At 42.8% G+C, this 16,933-nt stretch overlaps 1 pseudogene; it reads left to right on the top strand.

Moving 5' to 3' along the window:
- Positions 1–31: 31 nt before the first annotated feature.
- LOC132616109 (UDP-glycosyltransferase 86A1-like) lies at positions 32–16,719 on the top strand (annotated as a pseudogene).
- The last annotated feature ends 214 nt before the right edge of the window (positions 16,720–16,933 follow it).

Here is a 16,933-nt window from a genome sequence, read left to right as displayed (position 1 = left end):
AGCCCTTAGTTTTGTGTTTTAGGCTCCTTCGATCTAAATGATGGGAAATTAATTTTCAAGCCTAGCTAATTAACAGGTAAATGTTAAATCTTAGCTGATAGTCAACATAATTTAAAAACAAAATGAAACCATCTTGGCAGATCAGACCCTACATTGATCAATTTGTTGTAAAAAATAAGAGGGCTAAAAATGTCTCTTGAGTATCAAAAAGGTCTAAATATTGGTTACTTTTCAAAAAATTGCGCAGATTGCCCTTCTTCTGGGGTGGTCTTTAAATATTGCCCCTCATATTTGTGGTATTTAAGTTTTGCCCTTCGCTTGAAAAATGGCTTTATACCTGAGGTTCTGAGTTCGTACCCTGCTCAGACATAAATTAAAAAAAAAAAAATCGCAAGGCAAGGCTTGGATCGCGTGTATGCCAGACACGGCATACACTTGTTAAGGAATAACCAAAGTTATGCCGGATCCGCCATACTTATGCCTTATGGGCAAACTTTTAGTTAGGCCTTAATTAAAAGTCTGCCCATAAGGCATAACTTTTCCTTAAAGACATAAATTTTGCCTTATAATACACTTGCCTTTCTCTAAAAAGGGAACCATCTCCTATATTTTAGGACTAAAATGGAGCTAAAAGAACACCTACAGCCACATGCAACACTCATACCACTTCCTCTTCAAGGCCATATAAATCCATTTACCCATCTTGCCATGAAGCTTGCCTCAAAAGGTTTTACCATCGCCTTTGTCAGCACAGAGTCAACTCACCAGAAGATAACTACAACTCAGCCCCTTAAAGATGACGGCAACCCTTTCTCCCATACACAGAAATCTGGTCTTGACATTCGTTTTTCCAAAATTACTGATGGTTTTCCACTGTGTTTCGACAGGAGGGCCAACGCAAGCCAGTTTGTGGAAGGTCTGATTCATGTTTCCAACCTCAGGGATGACTTCATTGAAAATCTTGTCCTCTCGAAACCAAACCCACCAATGTTTTGTATAATAGCTGACAGTTTCCACATATGGGCATCAACGATTGACAAGAAATATAATCTTGTCAACGTTTCATTTTGGACTGAACCAGCCACAGTGCTTACAGCTTACTATCACATGGAATGGCCACTTTCGATGTCATGGTATGAACCCCATATCTTGAAACTATTACTATTTTATCACTGACTAAATTACATAATCAAATAGCTGATGAGTAATAATTTTGTCCAGACAAGTGTGAAGACACCATTAGATACATACCTGGAGTGCAGGCCATCAAACCAGAAGATTTACCTTCATATTGTCAAGATGCTGATCAAAGCGCCCGTTATGTGTTCAAGTGTATTAAAGATGCAAAGAAAGCAGACTGTCATTGGTAATACAGTGCAAGAACTAGAGTCTTCAACCATCTCTGTGTTACAAAAACATCAGCCATTCTATTCAATTGGGCCAGTCTTCCCCACAAGCTTCAGCAAGAGAACAATTTCAACGAGCCTGCTACCGGCATCAGATTACACCGACTGGCTCAATAGCAAACAAGATGGTACAGTGTCATACATCTCATTTGGCTGTCTTGCTAATTTGAGTAAACAGGACATTCTGGAAATGGCACAAGGCGTCCTGATAAGTAAGGTGAGTTTCATTTGGGTACCACGTCACAATATCATAGGTTCTGGATAAAGAAGCATTTTGCCTCTTGGATTTGAGTAAGAACTATAGACAGAGGATTGGTCGTTCCGTGGTGCTCTCAACTAGCGGTATTATCACATCCAGCAGATGGAGGGTTTTTGACTCATTGTGGGTGGAATTCTATCTTAGAGAGCATATTGTCACGTCCTTAGTCTTCAACTAAGCGCACGTGCGACACTTGACAACTCGCTCACGTTCTTGCACAACTTGCTCATGATCTTGCTATGCCAAGTCAGCCTAGATTACTACACTCAAGATCGCTAAGGGAATAGTAATTGAGAAAGACAAGAGAAACTTGTTAGAAGGAAGCTTTTTATTAGAGAGAACTTGAATTGTTTCGCTTGGTGGATTTTACAAATGTATGCCTCTCTATTTATACTACTCACCTAGGGACTAATGGATAAATAATAATTGTTACACAAGTCCCTCTATATTTACAAGTATGCCCCCTCTCTAGAATTCTCTACATGTCTAGAATATTCTAAGGTTTTTCAAGAAAGTCTTCCTAAATATTTTATAAGGATTTAGAGACTCTCCAAGAAAACTCTCCATGGCTCTAGAATCTTTCCATAAATGTTAACATCTTTGCCATGTAAGCATCCACATGTCTAAAATATGTGCTTATGTAGCAAGATGACTTGGAAGGTCATCACATTCTCCCCCACCTGATGTTGCGACGACCGCGGCGCATTGCTGCAACATAAACTCTTGAATCTTGTCTTTAAATTGCCACAACTCTTCATAACGCTCCCATGTGGCCTCTTCCGGTGGTTGCCCCTTCCAATGGACGAGGAACATGGCGGTGGCTTTCTGCCCTTGTTTTCGCCTAGCCTGGTAATCAATGATAGCCTCAATTTCCCGATCATGAGAGACGGTGATGGTAATCGGCGCCCGACTCGACTGACCTCAGCTGGGATCATCCTTGTCTTCATGGTATGGCTTGAGCACACTAGCGTGGAAGATGGGGTGAATCTTAAGATGAGGAGGTAACTCCAACTTATATGAGATCTTACCCACCTTGGCCACGATCCTAAACGGCCCCTCATACTTCCGTACCAAGTTCTGGTGCACGTCCCATAGTGTCTTAAACTGCCTCGGATTAAACTTCACCAAAACCATGTCCCTAACATTATAATCTGTGGGACGACGCTTGCGGTCAGCAAACTTCTTCATCTTCTTTGCTGCCTTATCCAAGTAGGACTTAGCAGTGTCAAGCTGCTCCTCGAACCCCTTGGCCATATGGTAAGCCCCCCACACTTTTCCCCTCGAACGCTGCCGGTAGTGAATGTGGAGTTTGTGGTTGCTGGCCTGTGGCTAGCTCAAATGGTGTTCGTCCTGTTGACTCACTCCGTTGTAGGTTATAGGAGAACTGGGCTAGGTCTAAGAGCCTTGTGTCACGACCCAACTCCGTAGGCCGTGACTGGTGCCCTAATTGGGCACCCTGACATACCTATCCATATCGAATCACATACAATTAGCATATACGGCCACAATTACTATATGCCGTCTCAAACTATATCAAATTGTATCGAACACATTTCAACGCAACCATAGGCGGACATATATATATATATATATATATATATATATATATACATCAAAAAGCCGGCAAGGCTATCAAACATATCAAGAGCCGACAAGGCTAACAGATGTATCAAAAGCCGACAAGGATAACGGATGGCACAACGGCCCAAAAATATACAAAGTGCACGCCGACAAGGCTGCCATAACGAATAGGGTCGTACAAACACATCTGTACAGAAGTAGGAACACACACCCACAAATACGTCTACAGACCTCTAAACAGACCAACAGAACATATGGCGGGACAGGGCCCCGCCGTACCCCTGAACAAATATGTACATACACAACGAACAAAATGTATACCAAAATATGTGCTCTGAAATGCGAAGAGCACTCCAACGGCAGAAGGGGGTGTCCTAGACTGGAGGATCACCAAACTGTGCGTCTGTACCTGCGGGCATGAAACGCAGCCCCCGAAGAAAGGGGGTCAGTACGAAATATGTACTGAGTATGCAAAGCAGAATGTACAGAAAGCAAATCTGAGATATAAACGAAATGGAAGTATCAAACATAAGTGCAAATCCAACATATCAAAATTTGTTTACTTTAAAAAAAAACATGTAAGTCATGCATCGGGTACAGAAGAATATGGTCGCCCACCCGTCGATGGCGCCATAACACAGCATAACACCAGAAAGTCTCAAATCTCCGTATCCCCGTCACATATCACATCACAACATAACGCCATACACAGCATAACACCACAATATAGGTGGAACCCGACCCTCTTTTGCGAGTAGCTCGGTGAACCATAAACACAGCATAACTGCGAAGTATATCAAAATGCGCACGACAACAGAACCGGCCCGGGACTCGGCGAAGGGATAACAGAATGCACGAGTAGAGTCGTGAGTAGTTATATGCAAAAAATTATTATCACAAACTCAAACATAAGTAAAAATGATCATATTCGAAATCGGAATAATAGTCATACCAAATTCTTTCAAAAGTTCTCCGAATCGCATAAGGAAAGTCGCGGGACCCACGAACGGGTATTGACCCGAGTCGGGCCCGCCTATGGAAATCATACTCGTTATACATCATGCAAACTCTTATGGAAATGTTGGAACAATCCGAGCCTTTATGCAAAAGATATGACATTCAAAAATTACGAAATTCATTAAAGCGAAACCTTTTTGTACAAAGTTTGGAAATCCCTTCTTTCAAAAACATAATGGTTCATTTTTCATCAAATCATACCTAAGAGTGCCAAGGAATATATATATAGATCATATCATGCTCGGATTCCGGATTCGGAATTTCCTTAAAGCTCTAATCTAGCCTATGTGAAACTAAGGCATGCCAAGAAAAGAAGGTTGCTTTACATACCTCGTACGCACTCCAAGATAGCAAATCTAAAGTAAACCCCAATATACGCCTCGGGCTCCCCAAGGTCTACAAATACGCCAACGAATACCAAACATTAGCTAAGGGCACTTAAGACATTCATTCCAACTATTCATTAAATTCTACAGAAAATTCGGTAGCATTTCCCCTGTAAATAGGCCATCCCGAGAATTGAACTCGCTCAAAATCAACAACAACAACCACAATAATCAACCTAGCAACATCGATAATCAATTCGAAAGGCAAAATAATAATAACAGCTCTCTTTTACACCATTCGACAACTTTCCAATCATTCAATTCAATGGCTTACTTCCAAGCCACAATATCGTTCGTACATTCGATTATTAACCCAAACCCATACTAACAACATTCTCATAAAATATACGAATTACATCAAACGTACAATAAGCCTTAAATCTGCCCCTACCATTCCAACATCATTTTTGAGTCATTAAATGCTCAATTCCAACTAAAATTCATAACGACGACAATTAAAACGCTAAGCGATAGTAATGCGATCTTCGACATATTATAGGACTCACATTCGTCCACACTACACATATACATATGTTAATGGTCCTCATATATAAAGATTGCATTAAATGCACAAAGTTCTTCAAATCAGTCCGCACATTTATCATATCAAACTTGGGACATTAAACTCTCATTTCCAACATAAAAGTCATCACAATAACCATTACGACGCTAAGCGATATTAATTCATTCTTTGCCACACATTGGGACCATATATACGTCCACACTCACCTCTATACATATACACATTTAGATGGTTCTAGTCTATCTCTTCACCCTACAACAATCAACAAGCTACAAGGAACTAATTTATCAACTCAATCACACAACACACTCATACCCCTCACACGACCCACATACCAAACACAAGACCCAACTTCAACATTCCATATTTCATGATTTTTATCCATTTTAGCATACTACAATACGCATACAACATTTATAACTCAAAAACAAGATTAGAACTCACCTTTCTTCTTCAATCCACCAATAGGCTAGGTTTGCAAATCTCTTAAATGAAAGACTTGATCACTCCAACAATGCTTCCAAGTTACTTAGGGACCTCTAATTAGTTGATTTGTACCCAAGAAATATTTTTAGAGTGGCTCAAAATGATCTTGGTTTTCCATGGTCTTGGCCGTGAGCCATGGTTTTGGTTCCTCAACTTCTTGTTTTATTTTCTAAGTGTGGGAATGTGAAATGAGAGAAAGATGACTAAGTGGTCATCTTTTAAGTCCTCTTAAAATATCTCCTATTGTCTTTGGCCCACACAATGTGTTGGACCAATTAAAATTGGCCACACAATGTGTGGGACCAACTTCCCACTTACACGGCCACAAGGCCTTTTTTGGCTAAATTTTTAAATTCCAAATTTATGAATTGTGGTCCCAATTTTTCCTAAGTGTTCAATACCAACAATTTCATATATAACTTATAGCTCAAAATAAAATCAAATGGTCAAAAGTTCCGACTTCAATTCCCGGAATGGTCTTGGCCTTAAATTATCATAGTTACTCCGGGTTGTTCCAATGTATAAAAATACGGGACCTAACATCCTCCCCCCCTTAAGAACATTCGTCCTCGAATGTTGGATCAATTCTATGGGTCTTATGTAATATTCGGGGGAGTTTCTTTTGTAGCCATCGTATACAAGTCATCCACAAATCAACATAATCAAGCAAGGAATGTAGGTTACCTGAAGGTACGGGAAATAGGTGAGGATACTTTTTCTTCATCTGCTCCTCAGCCTCCCAAGTCATTTCTTCTCGGTTATTATTCTGCCACAGCACCTTAACAGAAGCCACATCCTTATTCCGCAACTTTCTTACCTGACGATCCAATATGGCTATAGGTTGCTCTTCATAAGATAGCTCCTCCGTGACCTGTATATCATCTGTAGGAAAAACTCTGGAAGGGTCACCAATACACTTACGAAGCATAGAAACATGGAATACCGGGTGAACCGCTCCCAAGTCATCTGGCAGATCCAATTCGTAGGCCACTTTGCCTATTTTACGAATAATCTGATAAGGCCCAATATATCTCGGACTGAGCCTTTATTGCCAAAACGCATAACACCTTTCATTGGTGACACTTTCAGGAACACCCAATCTCTAACTTGGAATTCTAACGGTCGACGTCGCTTATCAGCATAAGATTTCTGTCGACTCTGGGCCGCTAATAGTCGCTCTCGAATCAGTTTCACTTTATCGACCGCCTGCTGGACCACCTCTGGACCAATTAACTGAATCTCACCCACATCAAACCAACTGATCGGAGATCTGCATTTCCTGCCATACAAAGCCTCATAGGGTGCCATCTGAATACTGGAGTGGTAGCTGTTGTTATAAGCAAACTCAACAAGTGGCAAATGATCATCCCAGATGCCTCTGAAATCAATAACACAGGCCCGCAACATATCTTCCAATGTCTGAATGGTGCGCTCGGCCTGTCCGTCGGACTGAGGATGAAATGTTGTACTCAGACTCACCTGGGTCCCCAATCCCTCCTGAAATGATCTCCAGAATTTAGCTGTAAACTAGGCACCTCTGTCGGAGATAACAAACACTGGAACTCCGTGGAGTCTCACAATCTCCTTAATATATAGCCTGGCATAATCTTCAGCTGTGTACGTAGTCCGAACTGGAAGAAAGTGGGCTGATTTTGTCAGCCGATCAACGATAACCCAAATGGAGTCGTACCTCCGTGGAGTGCGAGGCAAGCCTACCATGAAATCCATATTAATTATCTCCCACTTCCACGTTGGTATCTCCATCTCCTGCAATAACCCACCGGGTTTCTGATGCTCAATCTTTACTTGCTGACAATTTAGGCATTGGGCAACGAACTCTGCTATGTCCTTTTTCATATCGTCCCACCAATACAGACATCTAAGATCATGGTACATCTTCGTCGACCCTGGATGAACAGAATATCTGGCATAATGTGCCTCGCCCATAACCTGTCGCCGCAGTCCCGCAACGTCAGGTACGCATAATCTGCCCCTGTATAATAATACTCCATCGGATGAAATCTCAAACGGGGTCTCCTCTTTGTCGCAGACTGTGTCTCTGTACTGCATCAGAACAGGATCCTCATACTGACGCCGCTTAATCTCACTAAGAATAGAGGACTCGGCCACTCCTCGAACAGAAATCCCAGCATCTCCAGAATCGACTAAGCGGACTCCAAGACTAGCCAGCTGCTGGATATCACGAACTATTTCTTTCTTACCAGACTATACATCAATCAAACTGCCCATGGACTTGCGGCTAAGTGCATCTGCCACGACATTAGCTTTCCCTGGATGGTATAGAATATCAACATCATAATCTTTCAGCAACTCTAACCACCGCCTCTGCCGCAAATTCAATTCTTTCTGTCTGAAAATATACTGGAGGCTCTTATGGTCCGTATATATATCAACGTGGACCCCATATAAGTAATGCCGCCAAATCTTCAAAGCATGAATCACCGCGGCTAACTCCAGATCGTGAGTGGGATAATTCTTCTCGTGCGGTCTGAGCTGCCGGGAAGCATAGGCTATGACTCGACCGTGCTGCATTAACACACAACCAAAACCCATACCAGAGGCATCACAATAAACCACATACCCGTCTGACCCTTCTGGGAGAGCTAAAACTGGAGCTGTAATTATTTTTTCCTTCAACATCTGAAAACCGCGCTCACAGGCATCAGTCCACTGAAATTTCGCTGCCTTCTGAGTTAACTTTGTTAATGGCGCCGCAATAGAAGAAAAATTCTCTACGAATCTTCTGTAATAACCGGCCAACCCCAGAAAACTGCGTACCTCAGTAGGTGTAGTAGGCTTAGGCCAATTCTGTACAGCTTCAATTTTCTGCGTATCAACCTGAATACCATCTGCTCCAACTATATGCCCCAAGATGCCACGGAAGTTAACCAGAATTCACATTTAGAAAATTTAGCATATAATTGTCGCTGCCGGAGAGTGCCCAGCACTGTTCTCAGATGATCCGAATGCTCCTCTGCTGATCGTGAATAAACCAATATATCATCAATAAACACAATCACGAACATATCAAGGAAAGGCCGAAATACCCGATTCATCAAATCCATGAATACCGCTGGAGCATTAGTCAGCCCGAAAGACATAACTCTGAATTCATAATGCCCGTACCGGGTCCTGAAAGCAGTCTTTGGAATATCTGCCTCTCTTACCCGTACCTGGTGATACCCCGAACGCAGATCTATCTTCGAGAAATATTTGGCACCCTGCAACTGATCAAACAAATCATCAATCCGGGGGAGGGGATATTTATTCTTTATGGTCACCTTGTTTAATTGCCTGTAGTCAATACACATCCGCAGTGACCCGTCTTTCTTTCTCACAAACAACACCGGCGCTCCCCAGGGCGATGTACTGGGTCTGATGAAGCCTTTATCTAATAAATCTTTCAACTGCTCCTTCAATTCTTTTAATTCTGCCGGTGCCATTCTGTACGGAGGAATAGATATTGGCTGCGTATCTGGCAATAAATCAATAGAAAAGTCTATCTCTCGCTCAGGCGGAAGACCCAGAAGCTCATCTGGGAATACATCTGAAAACTCATTGACAACCGGAACTGACTGCAAAGTAGGTGCCTCGGCTGTAGTATCGTGCACCCGGACCAAGTGATAAATATAACCCTTCTGAATCATCTTCTTAGCCTTGAGGTATGAAATAAACTTACCCCTCGGCGATGCTGTACACCCGGACCACTCTATAGCTGGTTCCCCTGGGAACTGGAAACGAACTACTTTCTTTTGGCAGTCAACATTAGCATAACAGGAAGCTAACCAGTCCATGCCCATAATAACATCAAATTCTAGCATGTCTAACTCTACCAAATCAGCTTTAGTGCAACGATCATATATAATAACAGAACAATCTCGATAAACCTGTCTGGCTATAACAGAATCCCCTACAGGTGTAGCTACCTCAAAAGGCTCTATCGGCTCAGATTCTATCCCAATTTCATTAGTAACAAGTGGAGAGATATATGATAAAGTAGAACCATGATCAATCAGTGCATATACAGATCGGGAGAAAACCAGTAAGGTACCTGTAACAACATTTGGCGAAACCTCCTGATCCTGGCCGCTAGCCAATGCATATATGCGGTTCGATGGACCGCTAGAACCTGAACCACTGCCACGGCCTCGACCTCGGCCCGCCTGTGCCGGCATACCTCGCCCCACAGGGCGCACAGCTGAGGGAGTAGAAGATGAACCTGCGGCTGATCCCGTCGGCTGAACTGTACTACCAGAACCACTCGCCATCGGACAATCCCGCATAACATGGCCCTGACGGCCGCAAGAAAAGCAGGCTCCAGTAGCTCGATAGCACTCCCCTGGGTGCGATTTCCCGCAATAAGAACAACGGGGCCTGGGTGGTCTGGACTGGCTGGAACCTCTGGCTGTCTGGAAACATGATGCTCTGGAACTCTGACCGGCCCCAGATGGTCCTGCACTGTCAAATTGTCTGCTGGCTGACTGTGTACCCCGGCCTGACGGAGGAAAATATCTTCGTGACGACTGCTGCTGAGGTTGTCCGCCTCGAGAATCTCCAGAATACCCCGCGGACCTGGCCCTCTTGGGCGGCCTCCTGTCACGATCTCTGCCCGACCGGTCCTCTCTGTGCCGGTCCTCCATACCCTGAGCATAGGCCTGTAACCGGGCGATGTCCATATCAGTCTGCGATGCCAGCGCCATGCAGCCGTCAACTAAATAACGGTCCAGCCCTATCACATACCGGTGCATCCGGTCAGCCATCTCAGCCACTATAGCAGGTGCATATCGAGCCAGAGAATCGAACTCCAAATTATACTCACGAATACTCCGACCTCCCTGCCGCAACTGTAAAAATCTATCAACCCGCGCCCGTCGTAACTCCGGGGGCAAAACGTGGCGGAGAAAAGCGGCCACAAACTCATCCCAAGTAGCTGGGGAAGCACTCTCACCCCTGGACAGCTCCCAAGACTCATACTAATTGGCAGCAACATCTCGTAATCTGTGCGAGGCCAAGTCAACGGACTCGGTCTCTGAAGCCCTGACCAAATCTAATGAACGCCGCATCCCCCGAATAAAATCATGGGGGTCCTCCTCGGGCTTAGACCCGAAAAAATCTGGGGGACCGCAAGTCAGAAAGTCACGAACTCTCAGGCTATCTCGCCTGTCATCATCATCATCAGCTCTCAGCCCGCGTCTGCGAGCCTGTCCCGCTACCAAAGTAGTCAATAACTGTACGGCCTCCCTCAACGTCCTATCCTCCGCCCCTGGCTGAGGAGTTGGAGGCTCAAGCGCTGGAGCCTCTGGAGCTGATAGTGAAGCCGCCCCCTGATCCATAGTGGCAGCGGCTGGTGCTTCAGACTCCTCCGATGATGAAGACGTAGCAGAGTCTATTGGCCGGGGCGCAATATCACGCATCATCTGAGCAAGGGTCCGAGTACCCTTCCGAGCCCGGCTAGTCTCTCCTACCACCGCCTTTTTCTTCTGGGCAGCCGTTGCCTTTTTCGGAAGCATCACTGAAAGAAAAACACAACAACTGATCAGAACAGAGTCATCCTAATAGCACAGCTCTATCGCACGATCTAAGATTCAAAGAAAGGAAACACCCTAAATGTCCTGTAGCTTCCTATTTATAGATGTGGTGCACAACACACCGATAAACAAGACTCTACTAGACACGGTCTGTAGACATTCCGAGGACAAACCGCTCTGATACTACTTCTGTCACGACCCAACCCCGTAGGCCGTGACTGGTGCCCTAATTGGGCACCCTGACATACCTATCCATATCAAATCACATACAATTAGCATATACGGCCACAATTACTATATGTCGTCTCAAACTATATCAAACTGTATCGAACACATTTCCACGCAACCATATGCGGATATATATATATATATATATATATATAACAAAAAGTCGGCAAGGCTATCAAACATATCAAGAGCCGACAAGGCTAACAGATGTATCAAAAGCCGACAAGGCTAACGGATGGCACAACGACCCAAAACATATACAAAGTGCACGCCGACAAGGCTGCCATAACGAATAGGGTCCTACAAACACATCTGTACAGAAGTAGGCACACACACCCACAAATACGTCTACAGACCTCTAAACAGACCAACAGAACATATGGCGGGACAGGGCCCCGCAGTACCCTTGAACAAATATGTACATATACAATGAACAAAATGTATACCAAAATATGTGCTCTGAAATGAGAAGAGCACTCCAACGGCAGAAGGGGGTGTCCTAGACTGGAGGATCACCAAACTGTGCGTCTGTACCTGCGGGCATGAAACGCAGCCCCCGAAGAAAGGGGGTCAGTACGAAATATGTACTGAGTATGCAAAGCAGAATGTACAGAAAGCAAATCTGAGATATAAACGAAATGGAAGTATCATACATAAGTGCAAATCCAACATATCAAAATTTGTTTACTTAAAAAAAAAAACATGTAAGTCATGCATCGGGTACAGAAGAATATGGTCGCCCACCCGTCGATGGCGCCATAACACAGCATAACACCAGAAAGTCTCAAATCTCCGTATCCCCGTCACATATCACATCACAACATAACGCCATACACAGCATAACACCACAATATAGGTGGAACCAGACCCTCTTTTGCGAGTAGCTCGGTGAACCATAAACACAGCATAACTCCGGAGTATATCAAAATGCGCACGACAACAGAACCGGCCCGGGACTCGGCGAAGGGATAACAGAATGCACGAGTAGAGTCGTGAGTAGTTATATGCACAAAATTATTATCACAAACTCAAACATAAGTAAAAATGATCATATTCGAAATCGGAATAATAGTCATACCAAATTCTTTCAAAAGTTCTCCGAATCGCATAAGGAAAGTCGCGGGACCCACGAACAGGTATTGACCCGAGTCGGGCCCGCCTATGGAAATCATACTCATTATACATCATGCAAACTCTTATGGAAATGTTGGAACAATCCGAGCCTTTATGCGAAAGATATGGCATTCAAAAATTACGAAATTCATTAAAGCGAAACCTTTTTGTACAAAGTTTGGAAATCCCTTCTTTCAAAAACATAATGGTTCATTTTTCATCAAATCATACCTAAGAGTGCCAAGGAATATATATATATAGATCATATCATGCTCGGATTCCGGATTCGGAATTTCCTTAAGGCTCTAATCTAGCCTATGTGAAACTAAGGCATACCAAGAAAATAAGGTTGCTTTACATACCTCGTACGCACTCCAAGATAGCCAATCTAAAGTAAACCACAATCTACGCCTCGGGCTCCCCAAGGTCTACAAATACGCCAACGAATACCAAACATTAGCTAAGGGCACTTAAGACATTCATTCCAACTATTCATTAAATTCTACAGAAAATTCGGCAGCATTTCCCCTGTAAATAGGCCATCCCGAGAATTTAACTCGCTCAAAATCAACAACAACAGCCACAATAATCAACCTAGCAACATCGATAATCAATTCGAAAGGCAAAATAATAATAGCAGCTCTCTTTTACACCATTCGACAACTTTCCAATCATTCAATTCAATGGCTTACTTCCAAGCCACAATATCGTTCGTACATTCGATTATTAACCCAAACCCATACTAACAACATTCTCATAAAATATACGAATTACATCAAACGTACAATAAGCCTTAAATCAGCCCCTACCATTCCAACATCATTTTTGAGTCATTAAATGCTCAATTCCAACTAAAATTCATAACGACGACAATTAAAACGCTAAGCGATAGTAATGCGATCTTCGACATATTATAGGACTCACATTCGTCCACACTACACATATACATATGTTAATGGTCCTCATATATAAAGATTGCATTAAATGCACAAAGTTCTTCAAATCAGTCCGCACATTTATCATATCAAACTTGGGACATTAAACTCTCATTTCCAACATAAAAGTCATCACAATAACCATTACGACGCTAAGCGATATTAATTCATTCTTTGCCACACATTGGGACCATATATACGACCACACTCACCTCTATACATATACACATTTAGATGGTTCTAGTCTATCTCTTCACCCTACAACAATCAACAAGCTACAAGGAACTAATTTATCAACTCAATCACACAACACACTCATACCCCTCACACGGCCCACATACCAAACACAAGACCCAACTTCAACATTCCATATTTCATGATTTTTATCCATTTTAGCATACTACAATACGCATACAACATTTATAACTCAAAAACAAGATTAGAACTCACCTTTCTTCTTCAATCCACCAATAGGCTAGGGTTTGCAAATCTCTCAAATGAAAGACTTGATCACTCCAACAATGCTTCCAAGTTACTTAGGGACCTCTAATTAGTTGATTTGTACCCAAGAAATATTTTTAGAGTGGCTCAAAATGATCTTGGTTTTCCATGGTCTTGGCCGTGAGCCATGGTTTTGGTTCCTCAACTTCTTGTTTTATTTTCTAAGTGTGGGAATGTGAAATGAGAGAAAGATGACTAAGTGGTCATCTTTTAAGTCCCCTTAAAATATCTCCTATTGTCTTTGGCCCACACAATGTGTTGGACCAATTAAAATTGGCCACACAATGTGTGGGACCAACTCCCCACTTACACGGCCACAAGGCCTTTTTTGGCTAAATTTTTAAATTTCAAATTTATGAATTGTGGTCCCAATTTTTCCTAAGTGTTCAATACCAACAATTTCATATATAACTTATAGCTCAAAATAAAATCAAATGGTCAAAAGTTCCGACTTCAATTCCCGGAATGGTCTTGGCCTTAAATTATCATAGTTACTCCGGGTTGTCCCAATGTATAAAAATACGGGACCTAACACCTTGCCCAATCCTTCTGGTGTGCACTCACATAATGCCTCAAATAGCACTCCAATAAGGCATTGACCCATTCTGTTTGTCCATCCGTTTGCGGGTGGAAACTAGTGGAAAAGTGTAGCTCCGTTCCAAGTATGTCGAACAACTCCCTCCAAAAGTTCCCAGTGAAGCGGGGGTCTCGATCACTGATGATATGCCTTGGTAAGCCCCAATATTTCACCACGTTCTTGAAGAATAGTTTGGCGTCTTCCTTAGCTGTACATCCTGGTGAAGCGGGCATGAAAGTGGCATACTTCGAAAATCTATCCACGACCACCATGATAGTTCCATAACCGTCGGACTTCAGTAGACATGTGATAAAGTCCATAGTCATGCTCTCCCATGGACGCTCCGCTATTGGTAGTGGCTCCAAAAGTCCTCCGGGCTGCCTTTGCTCAACCTTGTCTTGTTGGCACACAAGACAAGCCTGCACATAACACTCTATGTCCTCACGCATGCGCGGCCAATAATAGACCGACTCAACTAAGGCTCTAGTGCGGCGTTGACCTGGGTGACCAGCCCATAAGGTGTTGTGGCTCTCCTTCATAATACGCCGCCTAATATCTCCAAACTTCGGCACGTAGACTCTCCGACCTGTGGTGAGCAATATACCGTCTTCTACCCAAAAGCGCCTCGTCTTCCCCTGGGTGGCTAACTCCATAAGTTGCTTAGCTGTGGGATCATGTTGCATGCCTTCCTTTATAGCCTCCCGTATATCCCAACTTCCTGAAGTAATTGCAGCAAGCTCGGCCTTTCTACTCAAGGCATCGGCTACAACGTTACCCTTGCCCGGCTTATACTCCAACACATAGTCGAACTCAGCCAAGAAATCTTGCCACCTAGCCTGTTTTGGTGTGAGCTTCTTCTGTGTTTGGAAGTAGCTAGTGGCCACATTATCAGTCTTTACCACGAACTTCGACCCCAACAAATAATGTCTCCATATGCGAAGACAATGCACAATGGCAGTCATCTCCTTCAGTCGTAACCTTCGCTCTGATACCACGTTGTCACGTCCTTAGTCTTCAACTAAGCGCACGTGCGGCACTTGACAACTCGCTCACGTTCTTGCACAACTTGCTCACGATCTTGCTATGCCAAGTCAACCTAGATTACTACACTCAAGATCGCTAAGGGAATAGTAATTGAGAAAGACAAAAGAAACTTGCTAGAAGAAAGTTTTTTATTAGAGAGAACTTGAATTGTTTCGCTTGATGGATTTTACAAATGTATGCCTCTCTATTTATACTACTCACCTAGGGACTAATGGATAAATAATAATTGTTACACAAGTCCCTCTATATTTACAAGTATGCCCCCTCTCTAGAATTCTCTACATGTCTAGAATATTCTAAGGTTTTTCAAGAAAGTCTTCCTAAATATTTTATAAGGATCTAGAGACTCTCCAAGAAAACTCTCCATGGCTCTAGAATCTTCCCATAAATGTTAACATCTTTGCTATGTAAGCATCCACATGTCTAAAATATGTGCTTATGTAGCAAGATGACTTGGAAGGTCATCACAATATGGTGTAAAGTTCCAATGATGTGCTTTCCTATTTTGACGGATCAATTTACAAACAGGATATTAGTGGTTGAAGATTGGAAGATTGGTGTGAATCTTTGCACCGGAAGATTAGTGAGGAGGGAGGTAGTAGCCGAGAATATTGGAAGGATAATGAGAAAATCAGATGAATAGAGGGAAAATATAGAGAAAACAAAGATCCTTCAGAATGCACTTTCTAATGAGGGATCTTCAGAGAAGCATCTCAACCAATTCATAGAAGACATGAAGAACAAGGTTCTTCAGAAAATATGAGATGGCCCACAAGAGTTTGCTATCACATTCTCACTTACCAATTACGGTTCTACAGAGCCAAAACATAGCAAGTGATGCATTTTTTATTTTTTTTTATGGAGTATCTTTGCGAGTAAGGTATTAGTTCTATAACTGTTTCAGAGTGAATAATGGCCTAATATACAATAACGATTATGCCTTAAACTAGTCGGGTCAACTATATGAATTCTCGCTATTTATCCAGCTCCATTTGAACCAGTTGAAAAATGGCATGGCATAATGAATCAGCGACCAGACCGTCCAACAATGACAAGGTGGAAAAAGTTTATTTGACAACACACATCCTTTAGGACCTTTACTACCTTTTCACAATTAAATTCTCTTCCAGGACAAGCTGCACCTTCATAGTGTAATAGCACCACATCATGTAATATCGCCCTTCGGAAGCTTCTAAAAACTAACTGTACTTTCATAGTGTGACCTGGGCTTAGAACAGCCCCAAGCTTAAGGTTACAAAAAGTCAGATAGTATTTTGCTAAATTGGAGCTTAGCATTACAAAGCAACCCCGACTGAGATTAGTTTTAC

Source organism: Lycium barbarum, chromosome 10 (assembly GCF_019175385.1).
Source record: "Lycium barbarum isolate Lr01 chromosome 10, ASM1917538v2, whole genome shotgun sequence".
In the NCBI taxonomy this organism is placed as follows: domain Eukaryota; kingdom Viridiplantae; phylum Streptophyta; class Magnoliopsida; order Solanales; family Solanaceae; genus Lycium; species Lycium barbarum.
The sequence above is the reverse complement of the archived record's forward strand: the minus strand, read 5'-3'. Positions and strand labels throughout refer to the sequence as shown.